This window comes from Acinonyx jubatus, chromosome B1 (assembly GCF_027475565.1).
Source record: "Acinonyx jubatus isolate Ajub_Pintada_27869175 chromosome B1, VMU_Ajub_asm_v1.0, whole genome shotgun sequence".
Lineage (NCBI taxonomy): Eukaryota > Metazoa > Chordata > Mammalia > Carnivora > Felidae > Acinonyx > Acinonyx jubatus.
Genome location: NC_069382.1, coordinates 194253019 through 194279818, shown reverse-complemented (window position 1 = coordinate 194279818; position 26800 = coordinate 194253019). Strand labels below are relative to the sequence as shown.

Below are 26800 nucleotides of genomic sequence, written 5' to 3'. Positions count from 1 at the left end.
TGTGGTTTGAAGGGCCCCCCGGGAGTCCAAGGGAGCGATAGTACCGAGGGGTATGCTACAAGAGACACAAAGGGTATGCTCAGATAAGTAACATTGGCACACAAGAAAAACATCAGTGTTGATAAATTTCCTCCATGACCATAGCTTGTAAAGCAGACAGATGTTGATGACCCTTAACTCCCTTTTCTGTGTCATTTATGTTTTGTCTCTTCTTTCCAAGAAAAGCCCGGCAGAGATGCCTCCCCAGCACCTTGGAGGGTGAGGATTGTACCCACCTTCACTCTTATTCTTGGGCTCCTCATCCCTGTGAGCGAAAGGATGGTTGGCATGATTCCAAAGTCACACCAAACCAGAAAGGAAACGATTTCAATTTAGAACATTAAATATATATATATATATATATATATCCACAGGGGCTCCAGAAGTTAAGTTAACTTCTACTTTCAATGACCTACTTTGAATTGAGGCTGCCTTTCTAGGGGGCTGTCCTAATGAAGGTCAGCCAAGAAAGCCAGCAACCAGCCCGGCCTTTGGATTTTAGGAGCAAACAGTCAGGGGGTCCGAGCTCCGGGATGAGAAGATTGAAAACATCTAGTCTTTTAATTTTTAATGGGTAGGTATCTTGATTCTTTCTTCCAGCAGAATGAAGAGATCTTTAGAAACTGAGTTAAGGGAGCTGGCTTTCTTTATGCTGCTCGATGCTTTATAGAAGGCCCAGCATTCAATGTTATAAAAACTTTTTTTTTTTTGGCGTGGTGTCTCAGCTCTTTCCTAACGATCATTTATGCCAGTGAGATGCACATTCAGAGGGAGCTGGCCTAGTTAGTTTACCTGAAGAGTGCGGCCGTGCACAAGGTCCCGTGCTGAGATGCTGGTCTCCTGCGAGGGGTTCCCGAGGCGGCATTGCAGAGACGTCTGACAGCTGGTAATCCGTAAGGCAGTGGGGTGAACTGTTCTCAATGCTAAGCAGTGTCCTTCAGCAGAAAGCCCCTGCTAGGTCCGTTTGAGGTTGTGTTTCCTGTGAAATGCAGCCACAGACTAGGGTGGTGGGACCTGTGTGTGGGTAGGACTTCCTCTTTGGTCAAAGTGCAGTATGTAAAGGTCTCTCAACCCAAAAGGATGTCCTTAAAGATACACGGAGTCCCTTCACAATTACCAGAACACATCTACACGGATTGCTGAGCAACACTCGAGCATAAAAGGTGGGTTTTGTCAGCCTTGTTTCACATGCACACTGATGAACCTGTGACCTCATGTTGCAGTGGCTTCCTGAGGCCACACGAGACATGCGGACCGGATCCGTCAGGTGCTATGGTGAGAACACGGGTCTGGCATGAGAAATGCCTAGCTGCTGCTTCTTAACTGTGTGATCTCAGACAAGTTTCAGTTTCTCAACTAGCTTCCATTCCTGTGATTGAGGGACAATAATTTATATTTTAGAGCTGTTCCAAGAAATGAGTAAAATAATGCAAATAAAGACCTGTAGCGAGATTTGAGGAACATATTTGGCGCTCAGCATATTTAATTTCTCTCTGCCTTGCTTCTGGTTCATTTAAGTGGGCAGTAAGTCGTTGCAAATGCCTGGTGTAATCTGGCTCTCACCATTTGACCCTCTGGTTTTATATGCATCGATGTTGAATTCCACAATAAATCCTAAGATCATTGAAAATAAATTCACAGGTGGAAGTTTATCTTTTCTTGGGTAGATAAATCTGGTGTTGACCTAACTTATACCCTCAAGGTAACACTAAAGTAGGCACTCATTAAATGTTGGTTATGTGCCAAGAACTGTGCTGACCAATTTGCAGGCATTATCTTACTAAATCCTACTGATAATCTTGGGAGGAAAAGGCACCTAAACCCATGTTGTAATTTTGAGAACTGAAGCCTACGAAAATCCAAGACTTTTACCCACTTTATCAATTAGCTTTTGATGCACCAGGGACTTAAAACAGTAGCCATTTTATTTAGTTCACTATTGTGGGGCTCACTTGGGCTCAAATGAGCCCAGAGCTCATTTGCTCTGGGCCTGTGTTGGTTTCCTGGGGCTGCCATAGCAAAGTTCTACCGAATTGGTGGTTAAAGCAACACAACTGTATTGTCTGCTTCTCAGTTCTAGAGGCCGGAAGTCTGAATCCAGGAGTCTACAGGATTGGTTCCTTCTGAGGCTGTGAAATAAGGCCTATTCCAGGCCTCTGTTTTTGGCTTGTAGATGGAGGTTTTCATCTTCGCATTGTGTTCTTCCCATGCCTGTGTCCACATTTCCCCTTCTTATAAGGATACCAGTCACATAGGAGTAGAGCTCACCCTAATGACCTCATTTTAACTTGACTACTTTTTGAGGACCCTGTCTCCAAGTCAGGTCACATTCTGAGGCACTAGAGGATAGGATTTTAACATATGAATTTGACTGTGGGGGGCACAATTTAACCCACAGCAGGACCTGATCATCTGGTCTCTACTTGTTGGCTGGCATGCAGCTGGAGGACGTGGGCTCCTTACCTTCATGTTTCCGTTGGTTGGCAGGAAGTTAGCCAGGTGCCCCAGTTCTCCTCCAAGTGGCTCTCACCATCCAGCAGGCTAGCCCAGGCTCATTGATATGGTAGCCTCAGGGTTCCAAGTGCAACAGAGAGGGAAAGTCTCAGGCTCAAGTCTTTTCCAAGTCTCTGCTTGCATCCTGTTTGCCATGGTCCCCTTGGCCAAAGTAAATCACAAGATCAAGTCCAGAATGAACGTGGGAGAACATCACCCAAGGGGTAGATACAGGGAGCTACCGTGGCCGCCTTTGGGAAAAAAAAATCTAATGCTCATGTTGGAATCTAGTTAGTAGTTGGACTACAACAGGATTGTAAGTCTTGATGATATGAAAAGTCGCTCCTTACACATGCACCCCCATGTTTATAACAGCACTATCAACAATAGCCAAAGTATGGAAAGAGCCCAAATGTCCATTGATGGATGAATGGACAAAGAAGATGAGATATATATACATACAATGGAGTATCACTCGGCAATCAAAAAGAATGAAATCTTGCCATTTGTGACGTGGATGGAATTGAAGGGTATTATGGTAAGTGAAAGTAGAGAAAGACAAATATCATATGACTTCACTCATATGAGGACTTTAAGAGACAAACAGATGAATGTAAGGGAAGGGAAACAAAAATAATATAAAAACAGGGAGGGAGACAAAGCATAAGAGACTTATAAATATGGAGAACAAACAGGGTTACTGGAGGGGTGGTGGGAGGGGGGATGGGCCAAATGGGTCAGGGGCACTAAGGAATCTACTCCTGAAATCATTGTTGTACTGCATGCTAACTAATTTGGATGTAAATTATTAAAAAAAAAAAGTCCCTCCTTTTTACCAAAGAAGAATTGAAGACAGTTTGGTATAGTAGAGAGTTGTTAATAGTGTAGGTGGCTTTTATTCTACTCTGGGGAATCAGGGAAGACTCCCTTTGGGACGGGGTGATATTAAGGTCTTTAATGATGAGCTGGAATTTGCTAGAACTAAAGAGGGGAAAGAGGGGAGGGAGAGCAAGGGAAGGAAAGAAAGAAGGAGAAAAAGAAAAGAAGAGAGGGAGGAAGAATGAAAGAAGTAAGGAACAGAGCAGAAAGAAAGAGAGAAGGAGGGAGCAAAGGTCAAGGAGAACATTCAGGGCCAAAGCAATTGTTTGTCTAAATGCCTGGGTGGAAGGGACAGCATCTGTAGCTCATTGGTGGAATGTAAAAAAGCAGAGGTGACTGAAAGGCAGAACAACAGGGCGAATGTGGCACAGAAACAGCCCGAGAGACTGGCTGCGTTCTCTGAGTCTGAGCCAGCCACCCACAGGCTCCCATTCATGTCTTCCCTCTTTCTTGCTGTCCATTCTACATTCCTCAGCTGGAGGACCCCCTGATAGTCATCTTTGATTTGGGTGACAATTCATTCTGTGTTAGTTGCTTCATGAGTTCTTATCTCTTGCCCACCACATTCCATACCCCACCTGCATAGTTTATGGGGTCCATGGACCCTGCGTCATACTAGGGGGTATTGGGAAATCCTAGAGGAGTTTGGGTTTTAGCGGCCAGATCAAAAGTCATGAGACTTATCACTGAGAGTCTACCTGGATTTGGGCAAAAGACTTGGCCGTTCTGTCTCATATGTAAATTGGGGATGATGATATTTACTGTGAGCATTACATTACTTACCTCCTGCAAAGTGTCTTGTACTATGCCTGGCATCTAATTAGTATCAGTCCCTTGGTTTTCCCTGGGGCCCTCTTACAGTGCCAGCTACAGCATAATATGAGGCCACCAGAAATAGTACCTGGTGGATAGGTAAGTGAACCACCCCACCTATGAACAAAGGATGCAGGCTATGTGCCGAGTTGCCTGTGGGTCCAAATGGGACATTTCTGTCAATGCTTGACACAGTGAGTTTGTTGAGATTTCACTCTCTGGCTAGTCCACTCAGGGTATGGAGACCTTGGGTAGATTGTGTGGAAGAATTACAGGAAAAGCCAACTCCCCCCAAAAACCCCCTACAAAAAACCAGAAAGCAAGACTTTTAAGACCTAATTAGGTTCAAGTAGGACCACGGTTCCTGGGATGGAGGGAAAGAAAGCTTTTATTGGCTCTTGCAGGCCCTGCTGGGAGGCAGACTGCAAGACTGTCAGGCTTTGGAGTTACTCTGGCTTTGTTCAAATCCCTCCTGGCTCCACTAATTGAATTACTTTCAGCAAGTTATGTAACTTAACTGATTTCTCTCATTGCTCACCCTTAAAAAAATGGAGCATGATACGCGTAGCCTCATGGCATTTTCAGTGCATGAAATGATAAGTTTATCACATAAATATAGGTAGAAGAGAAGGTGTAACCACATGTCAACCACCTGGAACCCATTCAAACAGTTCACTAGATATTTTTTCAACTTCTATGAATTTAATGCACATAAGGAGAAACGGAAATTTGTATCTATACTTTAAAAAATTATTTTCTGATTTAAAAAAATGTTATTTTGGAACAATTACAGACTCACAAGCAATTGCCAAAATCATGTAGAGAGATCCCATGGAGTACCCATTACTCGCTTTTCCCCAGAGAAACTGGCTTCTTGTGAATAAACATTCCACATAAAAACAGGCTTAATTCTCAATTTGCTTTTCTCTAAAGTGGAGACAATGTGTTGGAGAGGCAAAAACAAAAACAAAAACAAAAAATCATAAAGCCTGGCCTAACCACTTTCCTGCTGTTCTTGCTCTCTCGTTGGTTTTCTTTTGCAATTTTATGAACAAAATAATCTCATGGGAGTGCAAGCTGGTGCAGCTACTCTGGAAAACAGTATGGAGGTTCCTCAAAAAGGTAAAAATAGAACTACCCTATGACCCAGCAATTGCAATACTAGGTATTTATCCAAAGGATACAGGTGTGCTGTTTCAAAGGGACACATGCACACCCATGTTTATAGCAGCACTATCAACAATAGCCAAAGTGTGGAAAGAGCCCAAATGTCCATTGATGGATGAATGGATAGAGAAGATGTGGTGTGTGTGTGTGTGTGTGTGTGTATATACACACACACACACACACACACACACACAATGGAGTATTACTCAACAATCAAAAAGAATGAAATCTTGCCTTTCGCAACTCTGTGGATGGAACTGGAGGGTATTATGCTAAGTGAAATTAGTCAGAGAAAGACAAAAATCATATGACTTCAATCATATGAGGACTTTAAGAGACAAAACAGATGAACATAAAGGAAGGGAAACAAAAATAATATAAAAACGGAGGGGGACAAAACACAAAAGACTCAAATATGGAGAACAAACTGAAGGTTACGGGAAGGGTAGTGGGAGGGGGGATGGGCTAAATGGGTAAGGACAACTAAGCAATCTACTCCTGAAATCATTGTTGCACTATATGCTAACTAATTTGGATGTAAGTTTTAAAAAATAAAAAAAATAAATTAAAAAAAAATAACCTCAGGTGGTTATGAAAAATTGCTGGTTCTTGGTAAGCATCCTAAACATCCTGGTGTTTGGTGTTTGTTTTCTTCCTTTTGTGGGTGGTGACTGCCAAGTTCAGACTCCTGTCACACCGCTGGTCTCAGGATCGTGTCAAGGCCTGACGTCAACCCTGAAAGCTGTATGTGCAGCTTGCACGTACACATATAAGCCCCAAACACAAGAGGGACTGTTCAACACGATCATGGTAGGTGTGTTTGTTTTATAAATTCCTAGTTGAGGGTACTGTCTCCTGTAATGGATCAAAATCCATGTACTTTTTATAAGTTATATGAGAGCTCTTGTGTGAGAACCTAGGTTAATTGGCACCAGCATTTATGGTTTTTTTTTTTTTTTTTTTTTTTTAATAGCTTCACACCTGTTTATGTCAGGGCCTCAGGCAGTTTGATTCCAGGACCCCTGAATGGGGCTCACCTCATGCTAATTGCCTTACATCCTACATCCTATCTCCTCCAGGAACATTATGAGCCTCTCAGTTAGCTGTGGTCTCTCTCACATGCCTCACTAGCACTCTGGAAAGGGGAATCTTGGTGTGAGCATGAGTTGAGTTCTGTGCTGGGTTTCAGATGTGCTCCATATCAACTGGGTCTATGCCCTCAGCCGGGCAATTTTCATGACTGCTGAGAAGTAGCTCCCTAGGGAGAACCCAACATATAAACAGAGTGGATATTCAAGCTCCTCTGGTGTCTGGGGAACTGTAGCAGGTGGGCTTGTTCCCATAGAAGGTCCATTCTCTCCAGAAAGGACCTTTAGAAGTCCCTGGCTTCCTAATAACATCCTATAGCAAGGCAAACCCCAATGTAGGTAGACGCAGAGCTCAGTGTAAGAGATCACGGGCCAGAGGTGAAAGGCCATTGTGAACATAACAAGGTTTCTGACCTTTTTGGATTTATTTTCTAGCCGAGTTTTGTTGCATTCACAGCATGGAAGTGACAACTAAATTCAGAAAGAGCTTTTGCCTTAAATCTCTGCCTTCACAGAAATGCTAGGTGGTTTACCAATTAATGAATATCCATTAAATATAAATTCAGTGCTTAGTTCACACTACTTTTCTCCCGGAAGAGCCTCATGGGACTAACATTAAGTAAGACCTCCTTGTTCTAGGCACTTTGCATAAATGCATAATTTAATTATCACAATAACGCCTCCATGTTGGCATCATTGTTACTGTTACCCACGTGAAAAAGCAGAGTCTCAGCACCACCAAGTTCTCACCATACTGGTGATAGAGTCATTTGTCCCCACTGTCTCCATAAATTCCCTCCCCGCTTTGGCATCATGAGGGCTCCACAATGCTGGTGTGTCTGTCCTGCCAAGGCTATGGGAACAAGAAATGGCAGAGGCTACGGTACTTAGAGAAATGCCAGTGAGAAAGGAATATGTAAGAGAAAGTGCAGCACACTGAGGGAATGATACAGGCTAGCAGGACGGAGAGTGGCCTGGGATGGATGGGGTAGGGTGTTTCTTCATATAAGGCAGTGTGAGGTTGAGTCTCTGCAGAAGTGACATTTGAGCTGAGGCCTGAGTGAAGAAAAGGACCCAGTTAGATGCAGCTCTGGAGGGAAGGGATTTCTGAGTGGAGGTGATCCCATAAGAGGTTGTTAAGGAAATGATGAGCTTTTGGGGGTGAGCTTCATATGTCTTATTAAATCACAAATTCCTTGAGGGGGGCCATTGTTGCTTCTCATCTTGTAACTCTTGACAACACCAAGAACCCACTGTGTATGCGTATCACCCAGCAGTTGGGTGAATGGAATTGGCTGTAGACTACACCTCTCATTTTCAAATGATAAAGTGGAGGGAGCCTGACCAACCACCAAGGCGAGTCAGGGGAAGAATGAAGACAATGGCACCCATTTCAGCCTCTCAGCTAAATCTCTTTAAAGACTGGCAAGGCTATGCCTCTAATGCTACGTTTAAATGGCAGCCACAGTCAGCCATTTATCTTGAGCAGACACTTGTTTAGACAAATCTGGTGAGGAGTGTGACATCATCCACACACATGCAAATCTGCCATGGGTTGTTTGCCAAACACTTTTGCCGGAGGTTAAAACACTGTGGTATTTTTAAACCATGCAGGCAAAATCACTCCCTCTCCATGCAGGAGCTGAACCATTGCCAGGGTTGCTAAATTGGCAGGGCAAAGGGCCCCACACCATCTGTCCTCACATTGGCTGAATTTAGGTCTTGAAGTGAGAATCGGATTAAGAAAAAAGAAAACGGCATGAACATCACGGAGGAATCTTGATAGGTTTCTCTTGACACGTGGGATGAGCCATCAGTAGGGGAAGCAGTGGAACAAGGTGGGACTCAAAAAGAGAGGAAGGAGGCCACGCCTAACACCAAAAATGGAGTCGAACCTTTGGCTTTTAAGTGGAGACAGGGCTTTTAACCTCTCATGCGCGCACACACTCTCTCTCTCTTTTTCCTTTTTTAATTTTTCTTTTCTAGGAGGAAGGAGAAGGAAAGTAAAATTGCTTTTCTGTCTTTAAAGCAAGTAGGAAAAACCATAGCTGGTATAAGTAGAGTAACTACACTTTCAGACTCTTTCCTTGAACTTTGCATTTCTTCATTGGCCTTTCAGTCTATAATGCATCTATCACTCATAATTTTTATTTTTGGGACTCATAGCAGTGAAGTTACAAGTCTTGACTGGATCCTGCAGCTGGGAAACCACTGGACAAGGAGAAACTTTCCCTAGCCAATAGCTTTCCTTTTTTTTTTTTTAAAAAAAGGAGGAAACAGAGGCTCAGTGAAGTTAAAAGTAAGGACTGAGTTCACGGTTAGCACTTGTGAAGCTGGCAGTTCTGTGGCTTGGATTTGAAGGCTGGCGCTCTTCATATAGTCCATGATGCTATCCCTGTGCCAGGAGACTTCTATGGCTCTGGGGTTTTCTAAGAGGCAGTGGGAGCATGGTTCCTTAATGATCACACATTAAAACTCCTAAAGGTATTTATAGCGGCCAGAGGAAGGCTAGTGTCTGTTAATTCAGGATGCTGTAACGAAGTGCCATAGACTGGGGAGCTTATTGACAATGGAAACTTGTTCTTCATAGTTTTAGAGGCTGGAAGTCCTAGCTCAGGGTGTCAGCACAGGTAGGTTCTGGTGAGAGCCCTCTTCCGGTTGTAGGCTGCCAACTTCTGGTTGTATCCTCAAAGCGGAGAGAAAGGGCAAGTGACTAGTCTAGTAACTGTAAGAGAGCACTAATGCATTCCTGGGGCTCCCCACCTGCATGACCTCATCTCATCATCGTCACCTCTCAAAGGTGCAACCTGCTTGCACCATTGCATTGAGGGGTGGGATTTCAGCATATGAATTTTGAGGGGATGTAAACATTCAGTCCAGAACAACTACAATCCTAAGAAGAAGGGTGTAAAAATGAAAGAGGTGAAAGAGAACAAGGAAAAGTTTTTTGAAATACATGCTCCATGAGGGTGAGGCTTGTCCCTGTTGGAATCTATCATGTGGAGCATCCCTGGGCACGGAGTTGTACTCAACGAATATTAACAAAGGAATGATACCACCTCGTTGGGGCCTGGACTTTAATCTGTGTTGTTCATGCTCTGTTCTGGCACCTGGGACAGGACGTATTCAACCTTGCAGATTAGCAGATGGAAAAGAGAAAAGAAAGGGTTAAATAGGCTTTTCAATTGATGCCAAATAACTTGAATACTGAGCCTCTGTAGGGTCAGTACGAGGTCTTAGATGAAGGCATGGTCCCTGTTCTGAACAATTGCCCAATATGGATTGAATATATTCTAACAAATTAATGAGGAGACAGGGTTTTCATTATAGGCCTGTGAGTGTATGTGTAATAGAATTTCAACTGGGAAGTAGAACCCGTTCTGGGGCATCAGGGAAGCTGTTGGAACAGTTTGTGAGACGGCCACTCTATTTGGTTCTTTTTGAGCCTGGTCTCTCATAGCAACAGGTGTGACAGGGAGGAGAATGTGTAAGAAGCAATGTGATGGTGATTCTGATGGTGTTGATGGGAGACAAGGCTCAGGAGTAAAAGTGAGGTGTGATTAAGGAGTGAAATCGTTCAGCGATGTTTTGATTTTAGAGCCTGTTTTGGGTTGAACTGTGTCCCCCTAGAGATGTGTTGAAATTATAACCCAAGCACATCAGGATGCAAGTTTTTTTAAGAAATGGGGTCTTTGCAGATGTAACCAATTTAAGATGAGGTGGTTTGGGTGGCCCAAGCCAAGGTGAAGGGGGTTCTTGTAACAAGAGGAGAGACACACAGAAAAGAGAATACCCTGTGAAGACACAGCCATGCACGGGGAGAAGATGGCCACGTGAAGATGAGAGCAGAGATCCGACTGATGCGACCACGAGCCAAGGAATCCCTGGGCTGGTAGAAGCTGGCAGAAGCAAGGAAGGATCCTGTGCTATAGGTTTTTTTTTTAATATGAAATTTATTGTCAAATTGGTTTCCATGCAACACCCAAGTGCTCATCCCAACAGGTGCCCTCCTCCATACCCATCACCCACTTTCCCCTCTCCCCCACCCCCCATCCACCCTCAGTTTGTTCTCAGTTTTTAAGAGTCTTTTATGTTTTGGCTCCCTCCCTCTCTAACCTCTTTTTTGTTTTTGTTTTTCTTTGAGGGCGCACAGTCCTGCTGACACATTGATGGAGGACAGCTGGCCTCCAGAACCGTAAGAGAAGACGTTTCTGTGGTTTTAAGCCACCTAGTTTTTGGCACATGTTACAGCAGCCCTCAGAAACTAACACAGAGACTTAACATTTATAACTTTGAAACACCATTATTTTGGAAATTTCTATAGAAAAACAATTTTTCTACTGTAAGACCTAGTTCCAAACCCCTTTTTATCCTCGTTGAAACAAAGTTTTCATAATATGATTTTCTTTCTTTCTTTCTTTTTAATGTTTATTTACTTTTGAAAGAGACAGAGCATGTGTGAGGGAGAGGCAGAGGGAGAGAGCGAGGGAGACAGAGAATCCGAAGCAGGCTTCAGGTTCTGAGCTGTTAGTACAGAGCCCGACGCAGGGCTCAAACTCATGAACCGTGAGATCATGACCTGAGCCGAAGTTGAACGCTTAATTGACTGAGCCACTCAGGTGCCCCCATAATGTGATTCTAAATAAATGATCTGATGGAACTGGAGAGTATTATGGTAAGTGACATAAGTCAGGCAGAGAAAGACAGCTACCATATGTTTTCACTCATATGTGGATCCTGAGAAACTTAACAGAAGACCAGGGGGAGGGGAAGGGGGGAAAATGTTATAGAGAGGGAGGGAGGCAAACCATAAGAGACTCTTAAATACTAAGAACAAACTGAGGGTGGATGGGGGGTGGGGGAGAGGAGAAAGTGGGTGATGGGCATGGAGGAGGGCACCTGTTGGGATGAGCACTGGGTGTTGTATGGAAACCAATTTGACAACAAATTATATAATAAATAAGTAAATAAAGAAATGATCTGAGGTTTTTCAGGAATACAAATATGATAGGCCATTTTCATGTGTTGTAGAGAGAGAGAAACCATGACTTTAAATGCTGGTGGTCCTCGATCTTATGACCAGCAGCTATAACTTCTCTTTAGTTAGCCTTTGAGATAATGTATTCAACTCTTCTAGGCCTTCCAACAGAAAGACTGCCCGGTCTTCATGACATGGTGTACCAGCTCCTTCAGCCTTTGCTCTTGGTTACAGGGGATGTGGGGAAACCATCCCGGAGTCATCTTCCAGGACCCTACAATTGCTACATCAGCCTTTCGAGGAGCACAAGCACCGACAGCATAAACACAGTGCAATAAACCTTCTTTTGCTGACCGTGCAAGATTGCCAAAGTCCATTGGATTTTTATCCAAGTAGGTGGGACCGAGTGCGAGCCTTCAGCCTACATTCACACTGCTGGTCTGCACCTTGGAGAAGAAGGTAAGGAATAAATTCACTCACACTGTTTGGATACCTGTATAGTCCCAGGTACTATGCTCATGTTGAATTGGGTAAGCACTTGCACTGTTTCTCAAGGTGGGCATCACCCCTGTTTTATTTTTTTATTGTTATTATTTAAAAATTTTTAAAATATTTATTTATTTTTGAGAGAGAGAGAGACAGAGAGCACAAACAGGGGAGGGGCAGACAGAGGGGCACAAAGGATCTGAAGTGGGCTCTGTGCCGACAGCATCAAGCCCGACGTGGGGCTCGAACTCACAAACTGTGAGACCACGACCTGAGCCCAAGTCAGACACTCAACTGACTGAGCCACCCAGGCTCCCCATCACCCCCATTTTAAAAAGAAGGAGATTGAATCTCTGAGAGTTTCAGTATTACAAAACCAGAAAGCAGATGGGTCCAGGCTTGACCCAACCCATACCTGGCCAACCCAAAACCATTCCTTGCTCTGCTTTTCCTACCAGACTAAACTACACATCCTGTTCCCTGCCTACCTCTCTTTGTACTCATACCAGCTCTGTGGGGCCTTCTGGATTTTATTGTGACAGAGGTAGGAGATAAAAGGGGGCAATAAAGCCCTCTCCCCAAGTCACATTCTCAAGGCTCTTTTCCTTCTTCCTCCAAGCCTGGTCCAGGGCCACTTTCCAGGCATGTGGTTCTCCAGTCCATCTTGTCCAAAGTGGAGATGAGTGTGGTGAGGAGAGAAGAGCGGAGTTTTCAGCTCAGCATTTCATTTAATAGCTCATACGGAGCTCAGTTCTCTTAGTTATCTTTGAGGACTCCATTTTGTCCTGGTCCATTGACTTTGTCCTCCAGGTAGGTGGAGTAAAGGTGGAAGTTGACCCTGGTCTCTGTATTGGATGGTTTTTATGTGCCGCCACAGGTCCTTTAGGCCATCTGTCAGGACCCAATTCTGGCTACAGTCACATTCTACCTGAGCTTCATCGGCCACCTCTACTGCACTTACTCTATATCTACTTCATGGTCTGCCAGCACGTAACCTGATATTCACCCCTTGAGCCTCTCACCTCCAATTCTGAGCACCTCACTTGCCTCTGAAGCATGTGGTACTGCAGTACTCACTTGAGCCTATGCAGAACCCAAATGGAAGCACAAGAGAGTTAAATACCATTGGGAATATTGGGAAATATAAGCTGGCAGATAAGCTTTTCCCTTTCATGCCCTTCCAGAGGACTGTCAAAGGCTCAATAGGTTTTGAGGACCTTAGGAAGATAGCACCGTGTGATAGTTGTGATAGTGGGATGGAACACTTACTTGGGCATGGTACAAAATGCTGAGCCAGCTCAGTGCCATCATATCACATTGGGTCTCCTTCCCAACCTCACGTTCCCATTTGCCTTCCTCCCAGTTTCCCTAAGATCAAATTTTCTAGTAATGCTTTAAACTCTGTTTTTCTGGGGGAGCCAGGTTAAGACAAGTTTCTCCTGTTGTTGGTTTTATAGGATTTTCTCTGAATCACCTGGGACACTTGTTAAAAATAAAGATTCCAGGGACCCATTCCAGACCTATGATTAAAATCTCTGGGTTTTAGATCTAGTGCTGTGCATTCCAAAAAGGTTCCGCTGGTGATTCTCATGCACATGACAGTCTCAGAACTGTGATGTTCCAGTGTTCCAGTCTAGGGTAAAATGAGGAAGAAGGATGGGGTATGTGCCCTCAACATCTTATTTGCTTGGAACAACTAAGAAATGTACAGCTATGGCTTGCAAACCCACCTCTCATCTTCCAAACTATGATACATTTCCTGCCACAGGTGAGCAATTCCAGACACACATGACTGCAAAAGAAATCTTAAAGCCCATTCAAGAAAGGTCAGGTATGTACCTGAAGTCACCAGAGGCTACCACATAGGTTCAGGGCAGTAATCTCAGTGACATTGGATTGGCCTTGTGCCTGATTCCATCCCAAAGTTACCCATGAGGAATTGCTGTGTCTTAGTATGATTTATTTAACATCTAAAATCTGGGGAGGTGGAGGTTTGGGCAAAACTAAGACAATCTTCTAAAGGTCTGCACAACTGAATTAAGAAAGTCCCTACAGAGTTAGTGTGGGAGTGGCCAGGAAATTTCTCTTTGTGAGCAAAAGAAACTACTGATAGTCTTTGCAAGTGTTAGGGTCGTGAAAACAAAATTTCAGCCATGAATGAACTTGTGAGGGAGAAAATAATTATTACCTACTTCTCCCAAATAATTCACCCTCAAAGTTCAAGGGTCCAACAGGCGTGGCTTCTCATACTTGAACACATTCTTCACGTAGCAAGCAAGGCAACTGGGTATGTACAGGGTACATTTGCTTTCAATTTTCTCTTTTCTAGCTTCCTTTTCATCAAAACTACCTACTGTGGCAGGTGAAGAATGGACTAGGATGTCATACGTAAATGGCTTCCAAACCCAACTTGGCTTTTCACTATCTCGGGAACATTAAGCAAACTATTCATTGTGCCTAAGTTTTGGTCCACTTACTTGGACACTGGACACTTTGTTTTAGCCTTTGTGGGTCATGAGAATAACATGAGGCTAATTATAAAAGGGCATAGCACAGGATAGGAATTTAAGAAATTGTCATTAAGTTGTCATCGTCAGCTCATCATCATGGTGATTAAACTGGGACAAGAAGCCAGCAACAGTATATGCATCTATGGAATTATTGATGGTTTTGTGTTGATTTGTGTGATATCAATAGGACTGTGGGGATAAAAGCTGAAATAGGCATTTTTTCCCCCCACTCAGAATAATACCTTTAGCAGAGCAGAAAAAGAAAGGAAAATTGACTTGGTTGGTGGGTTGTGAGACCCCAGACTGTGCAGATAGGACTAGAAGTTGTAATTCCATGGTGAAGATGGGGGTGTCACTCGTGGTGGTGGGTGAACTACATAAGATTTAAGGCAAATTCTAAACCAACAGGTCCAGAGTTTCATGAACATATCATTCTGAAGAAATTTGAAAACATGGGTTCAGCTTCCAGAGGTGCTTTGAGGGAAAGCTTCATACTTTAGTTGATTGTTTGGGCCCTTGTACCTGTATAATACCTAGACTATATTATGCCCTCAGTAAATGTTAGTTGAAAAGTGAATACATAAATATATGAATAGATTACTAATGGAAAAATAAAGCATGACAATATATATGACAGGTTTGATTATATTTCTGAAAATCTGTTAAGCTAATTTTGTACTTGGTATTCCCTGCTTTTTCCTCCCACACTTAGACCCACCTGTCCCTTGATGGAGCACCTTCTCAAATCCTCATATTTCTCAGATATTTCCACCTTCTAACTAAAATCTGCAAGGAAAGGTCAGGGAGCATTATTCAACATAAGTTGTGATGAGATAGTTAATTTTATATGTCAATTTGAATGGGGCATGAAGTGCCCAGATATTTGACCAAACATTATTCTGGGTGTATCTATGAGGGTGTTTCTGTATGAGATTAATGTGGAAATCAGTAGACTGACTAAAGCAGATTGTTCTTCCCAAAGTGGGTGGGCCTCATCTAATCATTTGAAGAATTGAATAGAACAGAAAGGCTGAGTGAGAGGGAACTCTTTTGGCTTGACTGTTTGATCTGGGACATTGGTCTTTTCCAGCCTTTGGACACGGACTGAAACATCGGCTGTGCTTTCATCTCAAGCCTGCCAACTTTCAAACTGGAACTTAAGCCATATGCTCTCCTGGTCTTCAGGCCTTTAGATGCAGTCTTGAACTCCACCTTGACTCCTCTGGGTCTGTCTCTTGAGAGTTTTCTTAGCCTCTGTAACCACACAAACCAATTTCTTATCATCTATCTATCTATCTATGGAGAACCCTGACTAATGCATTTATGTATAAAATATTTGCATTTCGATAGGAATTAGAGAAGCAACAGATTTGACAAAGGACTGAGGTGGAGGTGAAGGTGTTGCCTTTGTGGGTAAAGAAGGTGAGAATTGCAATAACAATTAACTGAGATAGTCGATGTAACACATCCAACATCATAAATGCTCAGTAAAAACTTTGCGATTGATATGATTATGCTACAGGGCACTGCAGGTCATTCTACAGGAAACAGAACTCACTGTGGTTAAAGATATCTAGGAAATCTGGAAAGGAATCCAAGCCTGTCCAACTCCAAAGCCAAAGAAATGTTCATGGTGATTTTACAGAGACCCTGGAATTATCCATTATTTTGCCTGAGACACATAGGGGGATTCCTATTATACATCCACAGTGCTTCACAGTCTCCCAAAATTTAACACTTTTTATCTCATTCAAACCTCAGAACCTGACTTGTGATGTAGGTGCTATTTTTAATTTTACAGATAAGAAACCTCGAGACTCAGCGAAGTGAAGAGACCTGTTAATCATGCAGCTTGAATGCCGTGACCATGCTGGAGCTCAGACCTCCTGACTCCAAGTCATGTATATTGCTCCATATCCAGGGGTGAAAAAAGGAATTTAGACTCTTACTGGAGCTGGTGAGACAACAAGCGTGGGTTGAGGACAGTTACCTGAAAAATCTCTGTCTTTCATAAAGTAAAAGAAACATGGTTTTGTGTAAGCAATGCAAACAGGAATATGCAAGTGTCATGGCAGAATGTATGCATGGCGTATCTATAATTACACAGAAGCTTTGCATTTAGGAATCGTATCATTCAACTGTTTTACTGCCTAAAACGCTTCAGCAGATTGAGATGATTTCAACCTGGTGGAAAATGGTGATCATCTTTCGCACACGTAAGAGGTCTTAGCAGCTCTCCCCTTTTCCTAGTTCACATTTTCTCTAAGCCCTCGATTAATTCTTCCATTTGTAACATGAAGATGCCATGGGGCTATCACCATCCAACTTTTCTGGACGTGAATAAGATATATTTATTTTACCTTTTTGCCAATACTTGGACCAGGAAATGCTTAAAATCACGCTACAGATTTTGCAAGCAGACATTGTCTGTTTCAGGCTCAGTGGCATCTATTGTCGGTAGACATAAACTTCAATCCTCTCCTTAAGACTTGCCTTTTCTTTGCCAGTGCGGTCGAATGTCCTACATTAAATGACGTGTCCTGGCCCCTCTGTACCAGGTTGGGTGTGCAAGGGCACAGATAAAAACTGTCATTACTTAAAAAAAAAACAAAAACTGTCATTACTTGTTAGTACTGTAAATTTCCAAAGGCTGCTTGCCCTTGCCATGTTCTATGCTAGATGTCGGCAGGATGAATCAAAACCCATCCCTGCCTCTCAAGGAACTTACAGTGAGGTGAAAGACCAAAAATAAACAAATTGTTTGGCGAATGAACAAACAAGAGATACGCACAAGGGGTGTTGGGGTGAAGCTGGTAATATGCAGGAGTTGATCATAATAAAAGCTCACACCTTGCTTGCCATGGGCCACCATAATTAGGGCTTTGCCTATATTAGCTCTTTTGGTCCTCACAATAACTCTGCGAGTTAGCCTATCTCTAGTAGATTACTATAGTCTTCATTTTATAGATGGGGACACTGAGGCATGGAAAAGGTGAGGGAGCATAGAGGTGTGTGAGCTGAGAGTTGAATCCAGGTAGATTGGCTCATCCACTTAGCTGCTATCCTATACTGTCTCAGCCTGTGGTCAGGGGCAGGAGGAGCTGTGAACCAGTAGGAGGAGGTGGGAAACACATTCGATGCAGACAGAATTGCCTATTCAGAGGCATAGGAGACTGGGAAGATGAGGCCGAGATGAAGGCCTGCAGCTTGGGATGCCTGTGGCACATGGGTATGAAGACGCATATGCCAAAGGTAAGGCTAGACATATGAGCATATTCATCTTGCCCCTTCCAGGTGAAGACTTCCCTGTTTTGTTCTGGAGACACAAGGAAGCTGTTGAAGCATCTTAGGTATGGGCACGTCATGACCTGATACCCATTTTCTGTGAGGTCATCTGGGGGAAGTGTGAAGGAGAGTATCTAGAACGTCTAGTAGAGTATCTGGAGTATCTGGAGTATCTAGGAGTGTATAGGAAAGCATATATTTCGAGAAGGGAGAGGGGACCCAAAGCAAAGCTACCAGAGGGGAGCCTCTCACAATTGTCTATGTACGGAGGGAGAGAAAGATGAACCGGAAGGCTTTTAATTGATAGGCTGGACAGGTGAAGAGAAAGGTGCCGAGGACTGTGGCCAGGTTGGATGTGTCTACAGGAACGTATGAGATGGTGCGGGGAGGAGGAAGGTAGCCCTGTTTTGGATGTTGAAGGCTCGAGGTACTTGGGATGTATGCTTGGGATGCTGCATGCACGTTATGGATTAATAGGGTGGGGATCAGCACCTGGAGAGAGGGGCTGACAGGTAGCACTGTGGGTAGAAGTGACCGGGGGCTTCTCACAGCAGTGTTTAGTGTATGGGAAGCTGGCTATTTCTCAAGGAAGGAGGTGCTGTAGGAGCTTCTGGGGGCAGCCAATGTCCTCAATGTTATCCACTCCCACCACCATTTCTTGGATCGGAGTCTGGAATTCTGTTTCCAGCCATGCCTTTACTCTTGAGTTGCGGAAGGTGTCAACCCTAATTGAATTATTATTTAATAAAACATCTAGAATAGTGCCTGGAATGTAGTCATTACTGCACATAGTCTGCTGTGCAAGTGCTTATTAAGCAAAACAGGTGAAGGAACTCCCACTTAGATAGCAGCTTGAGGTCTTTCTTCTTGCTTGATACACATAGGGCTTTGGGCAGGAAATAGAGATGCCTGAGGAGGACCAGCATCTTAGAAATAGGCTGAAGAAGAGTACAAGAAGGGCCATCCAAAGACTAAGCAGAACATCAACGAAAGCTCGTGTCACGCCAGGCTCATTTCTTCAAGAAGGTGGTGTCCACAGGGCGGAACCCAGGCAGCAGCACGATTAAGTGAAAGATGGCAAGTGTTTTATTAGGTCTGGAATCCATCTCAGAGATGAAAGTTGGCATGTGCCTTGTGGGATTGTTAATGGTAATAGTCTCAATGTTTATCTTTTAGACCTGCTGCATTCAATTTGGAACCAGGAGCCACAGGCGTCAACTAAGCCACTAGCCCACATGTCTTAAGTGGCTACTTTCCATTTCATGAGGTGTTTCAATAAGCATTTAATGAGTGTCTGATGCGTGCCAAACAAAACAGACAATGTCTTACAGGAGACACAGATGTTTATGTGTATGTTTAATGTCAAAACATGTGTAGCCTGTGCTCCCTGCTATGTGCTCTCATGGTTCTTGCCTGAAGTCCATTTGTTTTCTGCAATTCTGAACTTCTTAGTATAATTGATGGAGAGAGACAATGAAACTATACAGCTCCTCCAAGGAGACTGTAAGCTCCAAGATAGCAGGGTTGTCTGGGTCTGCACATCCACGTGTCCAAGAGCCTGGCACATAAACACATACGGAATAATGATCACAATTTCAGGAAGTGCAATGAAGAAATGGTACAATGTCCTTTGGGAGTAGGTAACTGGGGGGATCTTATTTAAAATAGAGGGTATTCAGACCAGAGAAAAATTCTGTGAGGAAATGACAGCTAGAGTGAGAGTTGCAAGAAGAAGGGGGGGAGGTAGCTAGAGAAAAGAGGGGAGGGCCTTTGAGGGAGTGGGGTGGGGGAAGATCCCCAAGTGAACAGAGTTAGCTGCACTCTGTCTCATTTCACACAGTGGTTTCCTTTAAGCTTCTGTAAAATGCCATTTCAGGAAATCATGTGTTCTGTTTTGTAAAATGACTCATAAAAGAGCTATTTTGTTGTCATTGGCATTAAAAATAAATTCAGAATAAAATAACTTGGAACCATGTTTATTTTCATTCTTGAGTTTTTATATAAAATGATGGAACTGCACGTTTAATTTTTCTTCTGCTGTTTTACAAATGGATTTTTTTTCTTCTTGCTGGCTGATGTCAGCTGCCTACCCTGAACCCCTGGGGACGGTGCTGCCTTTGGGTCTGTTCCCTCCCTCACCTGATCAGTCATATTCTGGAGGAGATCTGTGTTTATCTCCCAGGTTGGGCAGGGAGGATCCGCCAGGACAGCACAGCCACTCCCGACTCCAGAGAGGACATATCTGTTCAGGGCAGCTGAGAGGCAGTCAGAGCCTCGGTACACATGGAGTCTAGGCTCCCTGTTCCTGACATTCCAGACACTCTACTTCCTGGCTGTGGGGTTGGGGAAGAGTTAACTCTCTGAAGCTCAGAGCCTGAACTGGAAAACGTAAATGACATGATTGCATAGTGCCAGGTAAACTATTTGGCACACAGTTGGTTTGCAGCGTGTATGAACAAAAACAGACCTAGTCCCTGCTGGTTTTCTTACCTGTCTTAAATTCATCTCTAAATGTATCCATCTGGATTTGAGACTCCATAGTCCCATGAAGAATGAAGGGAACTCCCTATAAACTTATCTGGATGGACACGGGTGCCAGGTATTATATACTTGATCAATGGAAACGCTTCTGGAGTCAGAAATTGAGGGCATCCTCAATCAGATGGTATTTGCCACGCAGATTTATTCTTCAATATGAGTCCGTGGGGGGCTGGAGGAGAGGCTTCGGGAAGAGGGGCTAAAGTCTAGTGAATGGAAGACTCGACGGAACATTCTCCTTGGTGCATCAAGGGCTCTGGTGTCTCAATGAGACCAAGGTGGTCGGCGTGGCATCTAACTGTAGAGAGAACAGGATGCCTTGGCTCCAGTGTGGGAAGCAGGTGCAAAGGAAGCACCTTCATAAAGCAAAGAACCACCAATAATAATAGGGTGGAGGGAATGGGGTCCGGAGGCTGAGCCTCCTTCTGTTGTAAGTGTAGAGAAAGAATTGAACCCAACACACACTTCCATGTTAGGACCCATTTGTTCTTCCTCAGTGGGTATGGCTTGGAAAATGGCTGGTTACACCTAGACACCGTACCACATTTTTATTTGCAGCTATAACAAATTGCCAGAAACTCAGTGGCTTAAACACATTTAAAAAAAAAAATTAATAGTTCTGGAGGTTGGAAGTCCAGAATGGGTTTCACTGGGCTGAAATTCAGGCGAGGGCAGGGCTGTGTTCCCTTCTGGAGGTTCTATGGGAGAATCTGTGTCCTTGCCTTGTCAGCTCCTAGAGGCCAACTCTGTTCATTGGCTGGTGGCCTCTCTTTCATCTTTAGAGTCAGCAGCATGGGGTCGCGTTTTCTCAGATCACATCCCTCTGACCCTCTCTCCCGTCTCCCTCTTCCACATTAAATGACTCTGTTCTTACATGGGGGCCCACCCAGATAATCCAGGATAATCTCCCAATTTGAAGGTCAGCTGATGAACCACCTCAATTCCATCTGCTACATTAATTCCCCTTTGCCACATACAATAACACATTTACAGTCCCTGGGAATTAGGGCATGGATGTCTTCGGCACTGCCACAAAATCAAATGTGTGCTGTTTCCGTTGGGTGAGGGGGGACCGGACTAGTGTCAGAAGCCATGGGCTCTGGTTTTGGCATCACTGTTGATGACCTGTGTAATGCAGCGAGCCATTTTGTTGGATGGTTCCCTGTTTCATCACCTGTGGATTGGCAGCCCTGTCTGGAGACAGAGCAAGTGTAGGAAGAGGAGGAAGCAGGAATGGGGTGGATCTGGGTTAATGTCTTGCTCTATTCTCTAGCTGGGTTAACGCATTTGCATATTTATAAAGAAATTGCAGACATTACCTGCCAAGAGGGAAGAATGAGGGAAGCAGGTATAGTGGGATGCCTGCTTGCCTCAGGCTCAAAGAGTTCCAGCCCAAGTGTGTCTTGAGGCAAGTCACCCCCTTTCTGCTTCTCATCTCGGCCCTTCCGTAGAAAAGTCATGTAGAGGGGCACCTGGGTGGCTCAGTCGTTTGAGTGTCTGGCTTCGGTTCAGGTGATGATCTTGTGGTTTGTTAGTTCATGCCCTATATTGGGCTAGTTGCTGTCGATGCTGTCAGCGCACGGGCCCTTTTGGATCCTCTTTCCCCCTTTCTCTGCCCCTGCCCCATTTGTGCTCTCTCAAAAATAAATAAACATTAAAAAGAAAGAAAGAAAGAAAGAAAGAAAGAAAGAAAGAAAGAAAGAAAGAAAGAAGGAAAAAAAGAAAGAAAGAAAGAAAGCAGAGTCACGTACAGTCTGAACTCCTGGACCTCCAGTGCCCTCCCGAGGGCTGTGCTTCTATTACTGTAAATCCAAGGCTAAAGGGGCCTACTTGGGGGAAACTTAGAGACCATCCCAGGATTTGTTTCTGTGTTGAGCTGATTCCACACTGAAGTTCCCAGTCAAGGGCAACATGCCAGGACTCCCTGCTTTATAAGCAGGATGCCAACATAAACACTATGGCTTTGGTAGGCAAGGGGCAGACTCCATTTCAATCCTTTATGAAGCATCTGAAAATATTCAGAGTCTGGGATCAGCTATGAGGGCTGGAGGGGGAGAAAAGAATACATGGCATTTGTGTACATCTCCTATGGACATCATGGGCTGTCCTGTTCATTTTCCTCATTTGATCCCTCCTCCAAGTCATTAAATTATACAGGAGGGGTGTTGTTATTATCTTCATACAGATAAACAAATGAAGCCTACATTACCCCTTTGGCCATTGATCAGACCAAGGCACCATACATCTCCTTTACCTACAGAAGTCTCTGAGCTATCGTTTCTAGTGTCTTCCTTGGGACACAGCTAAGGTTCACTCATTCATTCAGGAAATAAGGGAATAAATTAGACCTGGTTTTTATCCTCAAGCATCTTATAGAAAATTGGTAGGGAAGTAATGGCAGCACAGGACAGTATGCGTCCCCATGGAGGAAAGTGCAGGGTGTGTTTAGACCCCTCAGGAAGTTGCCTGATCCTGTGTGGAGAGGGTTAGCAGTTTCCCAGGGAGGAAATGATACTTAACTTGAACATGGGAGGACCAAGATGGGATGCAAGGTTTCCAGGCAAGTGGAACAGAGAAGAGAGATGCCTTGGTACCATCAGAGAAGAGTAGCTGGCTCCCTCAGACAGGAGGGGTGGCAGGAGGGAGCTTGGCACAGTGGACAGCACCCAGTGCTGAGGTCAGAGAGGCCTGGGCCCAAATACCATCTGTGTCATTTATTGCTGCCATTTAATCTTTCTGTGCACCAGGATTTCACATCTGGAAGTAGAAATATGATTCTGCATCATTTCATTATGATTATGTTGGATAATAGTAAGAATAGCTAACCTAATATTTGTTATTTCCAGACACTAGTCTAAGTGGTTTATACCGATTAATTCTTGAAGCTTCTCAAATTTTTATTGTTTTATTTTTATTTTTTTTCACATTTATTTATTTTTGAGACAGAGAGAGCATGAACAGGGGAGGGTCAGAGAGAGAGGGAGACACAGAATCTGAAACAGGCTCCAGGCTCTGAGCTGTCAGCACAGAGCCCGACGTGGGGCTCGAACCCATGGACCGCGAGATCATGACCTGAGCCGAAGTCGGACGCTTAACTGACTGAGCCACCCAGACGCCCCCTCAAATTTTTGTTTTATACACCACAATTTTCCCTGTTCTATAGATAAAGGACCAGAGAAAAATAAGTAACGTGTCCAAGGTTACATGCGATTCAGTAGAAGAACCAGAACTGCAGAGGCAGATCGTGAAGGGTTCTGCTTGTCTTTTATCCTATAGGCCATTGAGAGCTCAAGGAAGGTTGGTCATGACTTGTCAGTCATTTTAAGATGATCACTCTGGTGGCCGTATATAGGATGGCCTACAGGAGATAAGACAGAATATTGTCTTTGCAAGACATTGAAGGAAATTTTCAGTTTTTTGAAAGAGAGTCAAGAACCTTTATCCCTAGACTTTAAAGTGTCACAGAAAGAAGTCACAGTGTCAGAGTTTAAAGGAAGAGAGACCAAGCTTCTACTTGGGACTGCCAAAATACCATGGAGACCACTTCTGTGATTATGTCATAAAGCTGTCTTTCCAGAGTTTTCTATGCAACAAACAGGTCTATTGAAAATCCTGGCTTAACACGTCTGTTGGGCTGAACACAGAAAATAGCATTCAACTACTCTGCTTAAGCAAGGATGTTCAATGAACAGTTTTAGTAAGTAAGCTGCATATTGATAAGATTCCATTAATCATGGATAGTGATATGGTACCAGATAGGAATCAGGAGTTTTGAACTGAAGACTTATAGTCACTTTGTATCCCCATTTGTAAAATAGATAATACTTGGGAGACTCAAAAAATTTTGTTCACTGGAAGGTAGTTTACATAAAGTATCTACGAAGCTGATGTTTATTGAGTACCACTATAATACCTAATAGATAAATATGTCTAGACACCACACTCATGGTTCTTTTCTTGTTTAACTATTACAACCGTCATGTGAAGTTGGCGTGATTACTATCCTTACCTTATAGGTGACGAAATGGGAGTCTTCAGGAGATTCAGTCATTTTCCCAAGACCTCACAGCTAATTTCACACTGGAATCTTTCTGACTCTAAAACTCCTACTTCTGAGTTTGATGACATGGGTAGACTGATAGCAAAAGAGGCCATAATTCTCATCCCCTTTTTTTTAGCCGGGCCCTTGCAACATAATTTCCCTGGTCTTCCCATCAAGTAGCAAAATCTATTTCCTTGCCGCCCGAATCTGGGCTGCATCAAGACTCACTCTGCCAGTCGAATGTACTGGAAGTGACATTGTGCCAGTTTCAAGCCTAGGTCTCAAGAAAACTTGCAGACATTCCTCAACTCTCTCTGAGTGTTGTCAAGTAGCCGACGGGCTCAGTCAGCTTAGGTTGCTGTAACAAAATACCAAGGACGGGCAGGCAGGGTGGTGGGAGGATGTTAAACAACAGGCATTTATTTCTCACAGTTCTGGAGACGGGGAGTCTGAGATCAAGGTGCTGACTAATGTGGTTCTTGGTCAGGGACCTCTTCCTGGCTTGCAGATGACACATGACATGGCAAAGGTAGAGGGGTCTGGTGTCTGTTCCTCCTCTTAGAAGGACGCTAGTCTCAATCACGGAGTCCCACCTCCTAATAACATCACACTGGGGGATTTGGGCTTCAACATATGAATTGGGGCGGAGGGACATAGACATTCAGGCTGTAAGCACTCAAGTAAATAGTACCATCCTAGATTGTGGAAGATGGGAGACACATGGCTTGGTAGCTCTGCCCCCCCTACAGCTAACACTGCAGACTTGTGAGGGCCATTCGATGTCAACAAGTCATCATCATACTTTCCTGCTGATGTCACGGATTCAGGCATGAACCCGGATCACATCAGTGCATCCTGGACCAGGCCAGAACTGCCCAGCCAACCCTCCAACTCACAAGCTCACCAAATGTTTATTAAGCCCTTGGGTTTGGAGTTTGTTAGGTAGCATTACTGAAAACTGATACGATGACCATTTGGTGTATTATCTAGACTGGAGGATTTCTGAAAGGTAATAAGCAAAAGAGAGCAACTCCAGGTCTCCCTCTCTCTCAAGATTGTAAGCCAGGAAAGTGCAGAGATTGAGGGTCTGGGTAGTAGCTGCCCCTTGGATTTCTGAGCAGAGGCATGAACCCTTGAAAATGGGTGGTTCTCTGTGCTCCTCAGTCTGAGGGCAATGAGTGATCAGGATGGACAGGTATAAGAGACTGGCTCATGTTTGGGTGGCTGTTCAGCTTCCCGGGAAGAGAATGAAAGTGAAGCTGGTCAGAATGACAATGGAGAGGGGGAAATGGTGAGCCACAGAAATACTCATCAAGAAGTGAAAGAACACCAGATTTTCCTGTGTGTTTATTTGGCACATGCACCCTAGCTTAGTCCTTCCAATGACAATAGATAATGCGTGTTGGGCACTGATTGTGTGCCAAGCACCGTTCTAGCTGATTTGAAGGCATTAACTCAATTGTTCATCCTTCCAATACCTCCTTGAGGCAGGCACTGCCCCATCCCCGTTTTATGGCCGAAGGCACTGTGGCTTTGGAGATAAAGGATCTTGAGTGAGGAAGTGAAGTCACTGCATCCTGGAAACAGCTGTGATGTGTTCAACCCCAAAGTCAAGGTGCTCGTCTTGGTCTTGAGCCATCCGGGGCCTCCCTGACACTTAGGGTAGGTACTATGACAGAGGGGCATGGTGCCCCTCTTTACACTTGTCATCTCTTCAAGCTCCTGGACTGTCTTATTAACTTTTATATGGTCCTTTTCACATATTCCCTGCTGGATAAAAGCCCAGTGAATGAGTTGATGAGCGGGCATCATAGAACAGTTGGGTAGGAGAGACAATTTGCTTTGAATGTGACATCTGATGTTTCCTTCTGGGCTTGAAGTCTCTGACCATTAGTATAGGGTGAGTGATATTTATAGCCCAAGGGTCTGGCTTGGCCTCATGGGTGGTTTCCAGCTCAAGGTGTAAAGATCTTAGCCCCTTAGTAAAGAGGAAATTCTATAAGACCAATGCAATAGATTCTGAACTTGTGGGCAACATACTCTCCTCTCTCTAAAGCCGTGAGCTGGTGGTGGTCAAACCTATGTCTGAAACCCTAAAGCATCCTCGCTCTTAACTGCTTTGTGGATCTGATGTTGTGGGTTTTAGGGGCAGTGAGAGCGCTGAGCTTCTTAAATGCAGTGCTGGACCTGATTTCTAACACAAACACAAGAACCACTTGTTTTTCTTAGGGGGAAAAATTGCTCTCTGACTCTGGTCCTTAATCTTACAGAATATCTTCTAGTCTAACACTGCTGAGTCACATCTCTCCCAAAGAATGGCTGCCAGGTAATTTTGAAATGTAAAAAGTATATATTAATCCAGAAAAGAAGATTTTTTTAATGAATTAAACAAGATTTTGTCTCAGAGATCCTGCAACAGAGAGTCTTAGAAACACATACTGCTCATATTTTTCTCACCAACTCTTTTTTGTTTTGAAAGGCT

At 43.9% G+C, this 26800-nt stretch overlaps 1 protein-coding gene across 1 annotated transcript in view; it reads right to left on the bottom strand.

Annotated features, from left to right (window-relative positions):
- The window catches only part of CLNK (cytokine dependent hematopoietic cell linker), a 208003-nt gene that overhangs the window by 158545 nt on the left and 22658 nt on the right, over positions 1-26800 (bottom strand). The window lies entirely within an intron of this gene.